This window comes from Myotis myotis, unplaced genomic scaffold (genome assembly GCF_014108235.1).
Source record: "Myotis myotis isolate mMyoMyo1 unplaced genomic scaffold, mMyoMyo1.p scaffold_m19_p_3, whole genome shotgun sequence".
Classification (NCBI taxonomy): Eukaryota; Metazoa; Chordata; class Mammalia; order Chiroptera; family Vespertilionidae; genus Myotis; species Myotis myotis.
Window position 1 is genome coordinate 102,876,140 of NW_023416335.1, and position 9,467 is coordinate 102,885,606.

The window sequence follows — 9,467 nt, forward strand, 5'->3', positions numbered from 1 at the left end:
GAGACTCCCTCCCTATTGAAAATGACAACTGCACCCTCAGCCGCCAGCCTCCTCCATGTGCACCTCTGTACCTTAGTATTTTACTTCCGTACTGCACCTCCTCTGAGTCTCAGTATGCTTTTCTCTTTCCTTCTAGTTGTAGAATTTCCACTCAGCCAGCCTTCCTGTGGTTCTGGATGATGTCTGTTCTGTCTTTTAGTTGTATTTTTGAAGTTGTTGTTCAAGACAGCAAACTCTGGTCTTTACCTATGCCGCCATCTTGGTTTCTCCTAATTCGACTTCTTGAGGCATCCTTCTGTGATTCGCGGGGTACGTTACAATACCTGTCTAATTTCCCCAGTAACATTTATTTTATGCTTTACCTCCTTTGACTCAGAGGCTCACTCCCAACCACAGTGTGCAAATAGCTGTGCAGACCAAAAAAATAAATAATAAGAAAAAAATAGGAAAGAAAAAGAATGAAAATAAATATGCAAAGAAAGGAGAATAAGAGGAAAAAGAAAAGGGGAAGAAAAAATGGAAAAAAATAAAAAAGAATTTGCCTCAGCAGAGTTTAGTGCCTGCTACAATTTCTCTTTTGATATGCTATTTGTGAAATTACTGGATTCTGCTCTGATGTTTTCTGAAGCTGGCCACTTGATAGGTTTGTTTGGGGATCCTAGGGAGGGTTCTGGTTCAGGCTAATATTAGATACTTTCTGTTCCTGACCCTCAGTTTAATATAGTTTCGATGCGGTTTCTGTGAATCCTTGATTATAAGACTCCTCTTCAACTAGTCTTCTGTTGGTTTTCAGAGTGAATGTTTTTTAATTTTATTTGAATAAACATTTTCTGAAAACATGTACAATGGCAAAGAGGTATATGAAAAGGTGCTCAACCTTATCAATCATTAATACCAATTAAATATCACCTAATATTTTTTAGGATGGCTATTATCAAAAAGAAAAATAAATAAATGTTGGCAAGGATATGGATAAAAGAGAATACTTGTACATTGTTTGTGGGAATGTAAATGTATAAAATAAAATGTGATTATATATAATGGAATATTATCAGCCTTAAAAACAAAGGAAATCTTGCCCTTTGCAAAAATATGGATGGCCCAGATAGCATGACTCAGTAGTTTAATGTTGACCTATGAACCAGGGGGTCACAGTTTGATTCCCAGTCAGGGCACATGTCTGGGTTGTGGGCTTGATTCCGGTGGGTGCATGCAGGAGACAGCCACTCAAGGGTTCTCTCTCATCATTGATGTTTCTACCTCTCTCTCTCTTTCCATCCCCTCTGAAATCAATAAAAATATACTTAAAAAAAAGAAAATATGAATGGACCTGGAGGTCATTGTGCTAAATATAACAAGCCAGAGAAAGAACTTCATGTTTCATTTACATGTGAAATCTCAAAAAAAAAAAAAAAATCAAACTGATAGAAACAGAGTAGAATGGGGGTTGTAGCAGGGAGTGTGAGGGTAAGGCAAATTGGAAGAGGTTGGGGAAGGCTTTCAAGGTGATTTATGAACAGTGGCTTGAGATAGGTGAGGAGTGAGTCTTCAGGGGAAAGGCACTTGCAAGAACTAAAGCAGGGTCATGTATCAACATGATAGTTGGGTACCAGCACATCTGATGGGAAGACAAGTATTTCCTAAACACAGTACCTCATGTTCCAAATTCATATCTCATAAATGCAGTAGTTATGTGTAACCATTTAGGAGTCATGTGTTACAAGCTATATAAGTTTTTTGAGGACTCATGCATCAAGTAGCTTGATAACCTTCTATAGATTCTCAAGATCTGGTGCCATTCCCAAATCCCATATTTTGAAGCTATGTTCATTAGGAAACTATTTTTAGGTATTCAGATCTTAGGGAAATGCATTAGTCCATGTGCAAGTTATATAATTTTTTAAAAAATGAAGTCATAAGAAATTACATAATAATTCCCCAAGTTCTAAAGCATAAACCTGCCTTTTGATTTTTTGAATTTTCCATGCAGACATCCTCTTTATGGAGATCTGCAAGTAATAAAATTTGGGTGTTTCTCATTTAGTTTTTATTAGCAACTGGAAGTTTCAGGAGGTTTATTTCTTAGACTTTGATTCTGTGTTCTTTACTTTTAGTGCCTCCATTTTATTAACTTCCTGTAGTTGCCCTATAGTTGGTATTAAGAGCCAGGTCAATGTCTTCCTATAGGCATCCCACTTATCTCTGGGAAATAATGGCTGAGAAGAAGAATGTGTTGCTCAGCTGTTCCAAGATAGGGGTGCACAATGGTACTCTTATCATTGTAATGTTGTGTCTATAAATTGTGCAAACCTGCTTTCTTCATTTGATTTTACATCATAAGTATCCTCTATGTCATTTAAACTCTTCATAAATATTGTTCTTTTTAACACTTTAAAACATTTTTAAATACTGAAGTAATAAACATTCGATATGAATAACTTAGAAATAGATAATGCAAAGATAAAGTAACACACAAAATCATCTACTCTAAAACCTTGACATCTATATTTTCAGTATTTTCTTATCATATTTTTTCATATCTTTTATTTTTCATTTATCATTGTATAATGAACACTTTCATGTCATTTTGTATTTTTCTCACTATGATTATTTTTAATATTAGAATATCATCAGAGTATCTATTGCTCACTTTTGCCATAACTTTATCAATGATCACGTGTTAGAATTTAGATTTTTTAAATTAAAAATTGTGATGATTTTCCTTATACATATAGTTTTTTAGAAAGTTGCCTTAAAATTATATTACTGAATTCAATGAAAATTAATGACCTTGTAAGGCATTTAAAGTACTTTGCCAAATTGCCTCCTATACAGGCTGATAAAATATGCACTCCATTGGTGATACATGAAGGTGCCTACTTTTATATACTTTGGCTGCCCAACAAACAACACAAATAATTATAGTTCTTCATGAATTATTTCCAAAGAGAGAGAAACTTATACATTTTGACTTATTTTGCAATAAAATACTTGCATTAACACTGTCTGCTTTTAGGTTGGATGCCTAAGAATATAGTGCTATTATTTTAATATAGACAAGCTAGTATTTCCAAGAAATGGCCTCCTTGCTAAATATGCAAATATTCTCACATTTTTGGTCCCCCTCAGAGTATATTCTTTTCTTTGGTTCTTTGAAGAATATTATTAGTAAATTTACACCAAAGTTGTTTTATGTAGTTGACTAGAGGCCCGGTGCACAAAAATTTGTGCACTCAGGGAGGTCCCTCAGCCGGGCCTGTGCCCTCTCACAGTCTGGGACCCCTCAGGGGATGTTCACCTGCTGGCTTAGGTCTGCTCCCCCCGGGTATCAGGCCTAAGCTGGCAGTCAGACATCCTTCTGGCAGCCCAGGAGCCCTGGGGGGATGTCCACTTGCCAGTGGGGAGCCGGCCTAAGCTGCAGTTGGACATCCTTAGCACTGCTGAGGAGGTGGGAGAGGCTCCCACCACCAGCGCTGTTCTGGCAGCCGTCAGCCTGGCTTGTGGCTGAGCAGAGCTCCCCCTGTGGACTCTCACTGCCCAACAGGGGGCAGCTCCTGCATTGAGCATCTGCCCCCTGGTGATCAGAGTGTGTCACAGTGAGCAGTCATTATCAGTCATTCTGCTGTTAGGGTCAATTTGTATATTACCCTTTTATTATATAGGATAGAGGCCTGGTGCATGGGTGGGGGCCCGCTGGTTTGCCCTGAAGGGTGTCTCGGAATAGGGTGCGAGTCCTCCTGCAGTGCCTGGCCAGCCTGGGTGAGGGGCTGATCGCTGTTTTCAGGCTGGCCACACCCCCCAGAGACCCAAGCTCCCAGCCTCTCCTTTTTTTCTTTTTTCTTTTTCAGTGCCTCCTTGAGCGGAGGCCAAGGCAGGCTGGAAGCAGGTATCTGGGATTTATTTATGTTCTATAATTGAAACTCTGTAGCCTTGAGTGGAGCCCAGGGCCAGCCAGGGCAGGTGGGAAGCTTGGATTCCTCCATCACTGGGGGCAACCCAAGCCTCTTGCTCGTTCCAGCTCCATGGCCGTGACCATCTTAGTTAGGTTAATTTGCATACTCGCTCCTGATTGGCTGGTTGGCGTGGCTTGTGGGTGTGATGGAGTGGTGGAGTGATGGTTAATTTGTATGATTCTCTTTTATTAGTGTAGTTAGTTGATGGCTTAATAAATGATGACAAAGTATGATAGATCATGTTGATGTAATACTTGTGATATGTGATATAGAATTTTTTAACAATTCATAAGTTTTATTTAGTTACTAGGGGCCCAATGCACAAAATTCGTGCACTTGGAGGGGTGGGATCCCTCAGCCCAGCCTTCCCCCTCTGACATACTGGGAGCCCTCAGGGGATGTCCTACTGAAGGCTTAAGCCTGCTCCCTGCTCCCCTTGGGGAGCGAGCCTAAGCCACAGTCTGGCCTCCCTTTGTGGGAGGTGACCAGGCTGATCAGGGGAAGGCACCAGGCCCATCACCCTGCTGCTGCAGCCACTGCCAGTCACTGCAGCCACCAAGGTGTTTTCATCAACACAGACTCCAGTCCCTTCACCATGAAAAAATGACAACTTTCTTTAGGCATTTTCAAGATGTGTCTTTCATAGGATATGACATTTCTTTCTTTATTATTGTTTTTATCCTCACCTAAGGATATGTTTCCATTGATTTTTAGAGAATGTGGAAGAGAAAGGGAAAGACAGACAGAAACATCAAATTGAGAGGAACACTTTGATTGGTTGCCTCCTGCATGAGCCCTGACCTGGGCCCTGGCCAGGGAGGATCCTGCAACGTAGGTACATATACTTATCAGAATTGAACCCAGACCCTGCGGTCAGCAGGCTGAGGCTCTATCCACTGAGCCAAACTGGCTAGGAGAGGATATAACATTTCTTAGCCCTCCAGCAGTGGACTTGCTTTTTTTTCTCAAGAAGTGTGGTGGAAAAACCCTAGATTACCTTTTTGGATTTTTATTCCCCAAGTTACTAAGAATATTACCAGTGACATACAGGGAGCTTAGCCAATGAGAGGTCAGAAAAGGTGTTTCCTCTGTTGTTCATACCAATCCCTGGCTCAGACCCTGCCCAGGCCTAAAGCCTCAGGGCCTGGGCAGGGGACCCCAAGCTCCCTCCAAATGCCAGCTCCCCCACTTCTTCCACCGATTGTGGGCTCCGCCTCTCGGCTCTGATAGCAGGCTCAGGACCCCCCTGGCTCAGGCCCTTCCTAGGCTGCTCTACCTTTGAATGACCTGGGTGCCCGATGATGTTCCTGGGACCCAGGCCACTGGGCACCTATGTATGCAAATTAACTGCCATCTTTGTTTGGTTAATTTGCATACTCTCCTGATTGGCTGGTGAGCGTAGCAGAGGGATGGTCAATTTACATGTGTGTCTATTATTAGGTAAGGTTAATTTTAATTGAACTCATTGGAGTGCCATGCAGATTTTGAGTGCATAACTCAATAAAACATTATCTGCACACTCCATTGTACACCTATTACCCAAAGCAGTCTCTTTATGTATACATTTGTATTCCCTTTGTCTACCTCCAACTACTCCCAACCAATCAACCAATTTCCCTCTGGAAATTATATATATATACTAGAGGCCAGATGCACTAAAATTCATGCACTGGTGGGGGGGGAGGGTGTCCCTCAGCCCAGCCTGCACCCTCTCGCAATCAGGGACCCGGTCCCTTGGCCTGGCCTGAGATCAGGGGCTATCAGTGATTTTCTTCCCCTGGCTGCTGGCAGCTGGTCCTGCCCCCACTGCTGCCACTGCTTGCCATCTGTGCAGTGCTGCCCCCCTTCCCCTGCCCCCACTCACCTCACTCTGCAGGCGACAGGCATGGGGTGTGATCGCTTGGCTGGCCTGAGCCTCTCTTTGCAGGGTGGTCACTGACCACCCCTGCACACCTGCCACAGTGTTGCTGGACAGTGGCCTGGGCCTCCCTCTCTGGGGCAATCCATGGAGGGGGAGGGAGGGTCCAGATCAATCACCTTACAGAGGGAGGCCCCGCCCACCCACTGCAGTGCCACTGGATGGATAGCCTGGGCCTCCCTCTTTCTTTTTTTCTTTTTAAGTAAGTGTAATGTTTACTGAGCGATACAGAAATGAGTACTATGAAGGGTTTACCAGGTTGGAAGCACACCGCACCTCCACCTCTGCCACCCCCAACACTCAGAGACTACAGTACTTTGAAGTTACACGCAATAGCCATAACTGCTGAATATCTGGTCATAACAAACAAACCATAGGATATTTATACTGTATCACATTGAGTAATTATAGAAATCCATTTATGTATTGCTTGTATAAGCTCTTTTAAAAAAAACACACATTTCTTTATTGATTTCAGAGAGGAAGGGAGAAGGAGAGAGAGAGATAGAAACATCAATGATGAGAGAGAATCATTGATTGGCTGCCTCCTGCACACCCCCTACTGGGGAACGAGCCCGCCACCCAGGCATGTGCCCTTGGCCGGAATCGAACCTGGGACCCTTCAGTCCGCAGGCTGACGCTCTATCCACTGAGCCAAGCCGGCTAGGGCTAAACTCTTTTTTTGTAAAAAAATATTTTTAAAAAAAGAAAGTATAAAAAACTTGTGCATTTGAAAGCCTTGCCAGGACAGCCAGTCTGTAAACATTCAGTGAATATGTGCCCTTCCAAAGCACATATTCACTGAATGTGTGCTTTGGAAGGGCACAAGTGCCTCGTGCCCACAGCAACTCCAGCAGGGCCAGTGAGGGTGTGCCATGGCTACCACTCCAGGCGGGACTTAGCTGGACCATGGTGGGTGGGTACAGCAGAGTCCGTCACTATGCCCTTCTCCAGCCTTGCATCAGGATCAGGGTCAGGGCTGGGGGCAGGCAGATTGCAGTTTCACTCTGAGTTCCATACTCAGCCTAATTTTGGCTGCAACTCATGGCTTTTCCTGGCTGCTTGGAGATTCTTTGGGTGGGTGCCCTGGCAGAGAGGCAAGAGAAGCTACCAGGTTGGGCGTCTCTCTGGCCCAAAGCCTCTGTGATGCCTCTTGTAAGCCTGGCCCCAGGCAGAACAGCCCACCCTCAGGAATAATTTGGTCTCAACACTTGGTCCTGGGTTTCATCAGCCTGGGTTTCTTCCCCTGGTGTGGCTGATCTGAGTTTCACAAAAAAGCCTGGCCGATGCTGGCTGTGCTGAGCCTCATTGAAGAGTTTTCCATGTAGCAAGGAAGAGCCCTCTGGGACCCTCCTCTTCCTCCCTCTGCTCATCTCCTCCTCCTCTTCTTCCTCCTCCCAGCCCATGGTGACTTCTTCTCCAGCTGCTCCAGTGGTGGGTTGCATTCTGAGTTGGGGATCTTAACGCTGTTGGTCCTGACATGCATGTGGAGCAATGCTGGCTGAGCATAAGGATGAGCTTCTGCTGCTCCTGCTTCAGCTCCTCCACCTGCGTTTTTCAGCTCAGCATTCATGAGCTCCAGCCACTCAGATTCCCGCTGCAGAAACTCCGTTTGCTCCTTGTTCTTGTTCTGGCATGGGGCTGCCGGCACTTTGTTCTTTTCCTGGTGCCTTTTCCTCCACTCCTCTTCCTCATCTAGCTCACTTTTCACAGGTTGAGGCCTCTTCCCCAGTTTCACCTCCAGGAAGTGCAAAGGGGTGATCATGGCAACAATGTTGTGGTTGTCAGCATATTTCAGCTCCTCTGCAGTCAGGGCTGTGCTGGGGAGTGCGGTCAGGAGGCCAAGGCCTGGCAGAGAGCCCACATTCATGGAAGGGTCATGGATCTGCCCAGGCATTATAGCAGGAGGAGTGGCAGTCCAGCCCTGCAGAAGCCATGGACAGAGGCTGCAGGCACCATGCTTGCTCAGAAGCCGCCATGGAACCAGCTCCACCCTGCAGTGTCCACTGCTGCTAGCGTCTCCCGTCGCAGCCACCACCTCCCAGCCTCCAGCCACCAAGTGTCCCTCCCAAAGGCTGTGACAGGCGGCCTGGGTCTCCCATTTTGAAGCGATGGATCATAAGGCTCTGCCTGCCTGCCTCATCGTCCCTAACCACTGGCCTGCCTACCTGATAGCCCCTAACTTCCTCTGCCTAGGCCCCTGCCACTGTGGCTTAGTCCGGAAGGACGTCTGGTGATGTCCGGAAGATGTATGGTCTATCCAGTCTAATTAAAATATTACCCTTTTATTAGTATACTAGAGGCCCAGTGCACAAAAATTTGTGCACTCGGGGGGGAGGGGAGGTCCCTCAGCCCGGCCTGTGCCCTCTCGCAGTCTGGGACCCCTCGGGAGATAACAACCTGCTGGCTTAGGCCTGCTCCCGGGTGGCAGAGGGCAGGCCCAATCCCTAGGTGCAGCCCCTGGTCGGACTCAGAGCAGGGCTGATTAGGGAGTTGGGGCGCCACCCCCTGTCATGCACAGAGCAGGGCAGATCAGGAGGTTGCGATGCCACCCTCAGTCACGCTCAGGGTAGGGCCGATTGGGGGGTTGGGGCACCGCCCCCTGTCACACTCAAGGCAGGGTCGATAGGGAGGTTGCGGCGCCACCCCCTGTCACGCACAGAGCAGGGCCCATCAGGGGGTTGGGCACTGCCCCCTGTCACCCACAGAGCAGGGCCGATCAGGAGGTTGGGGTGCCGCCACTTTCACACTCAGGGCAGGGCTGATGGGGAGGCTAGGGCTCTACCCCATCACAAACAGAGCAGGTCCCTTGGAGGGGGGTTGGGGCACCGCCCTCTATCACCCACAGAGCAGGGCCGATCAGGGGGTTGGGGCACCGCCACTGTCACACTCAGGGCAGGGCCGATGGGGAGGTTATGGCTCTACCCCGTCACACACAGAGCAGGGCCCATGAGGAGGGGGGGGGGGTACCACAGCCTGTCACACACAGAGCCGGAGGGAGATCAGGGGGTTGGGGAGCTCCCCCCCATCAGGCACAGAGCAGGGCTGATCAGGGGGTTGGGGCGCCTTCACCTGTCACGAACAGAACAGGGCCGATAGGGAGATTGTGGCCCTGGCCCCTGTCACACACAGAGCCGCAGGGCGATCAGGGGGTTTGGGCGCTGCCCCCTCTCACACTGATCCCGGTGCTTGGAGGCCTCTTAGCTCCTCTGATCCCAGTGCTGGGAGGCCTCGCGGCTCTGCTGATCCCTGTGCTGGGAGGCATATTACCCTTTTATTATATAGGATAGAGGCCTGGTGCATGGGTGGGGGCCAGCTGGTTTGCCCTGGAGGGTGTCCTGGATCAGGGTGGGGGTCCCCACTGGGGTGCCTGGCCAGTCTGGGTGAGGGGCTGAGGGGCTGAGGGCTGTTTTCAGGCTGGCGGGTGACTGAAGCTCCCAACTGCTCCTTTTTTTCTTTTTTTTTCTTTTTATTCTGGGCCAGCTTTAGCTCTGGCTCCAGCTCTGAGGCCTCGGCTGCTGAAAGCAGGTATCTGGTTTGTTTGGGTTCTATAATCGAAACACTGTATCAACTCCAGCTCTGAGATTCCCGCGGGC

The 9,467-nt window shown here is 47.5% G+C and overlaps 1 pseudogene; it reads right to left on the reverse strand.

Moving 5' to 3' along the window:
* The window catches only part of LOC118650524, a 69,405-nt pseudogene extending 61,637 nt beyond the window's left edge, over nt 1–7,768 (reverse strand).
* Nucleotides 7,769–9,467: the final 1,699 nt, after the last annotated feature.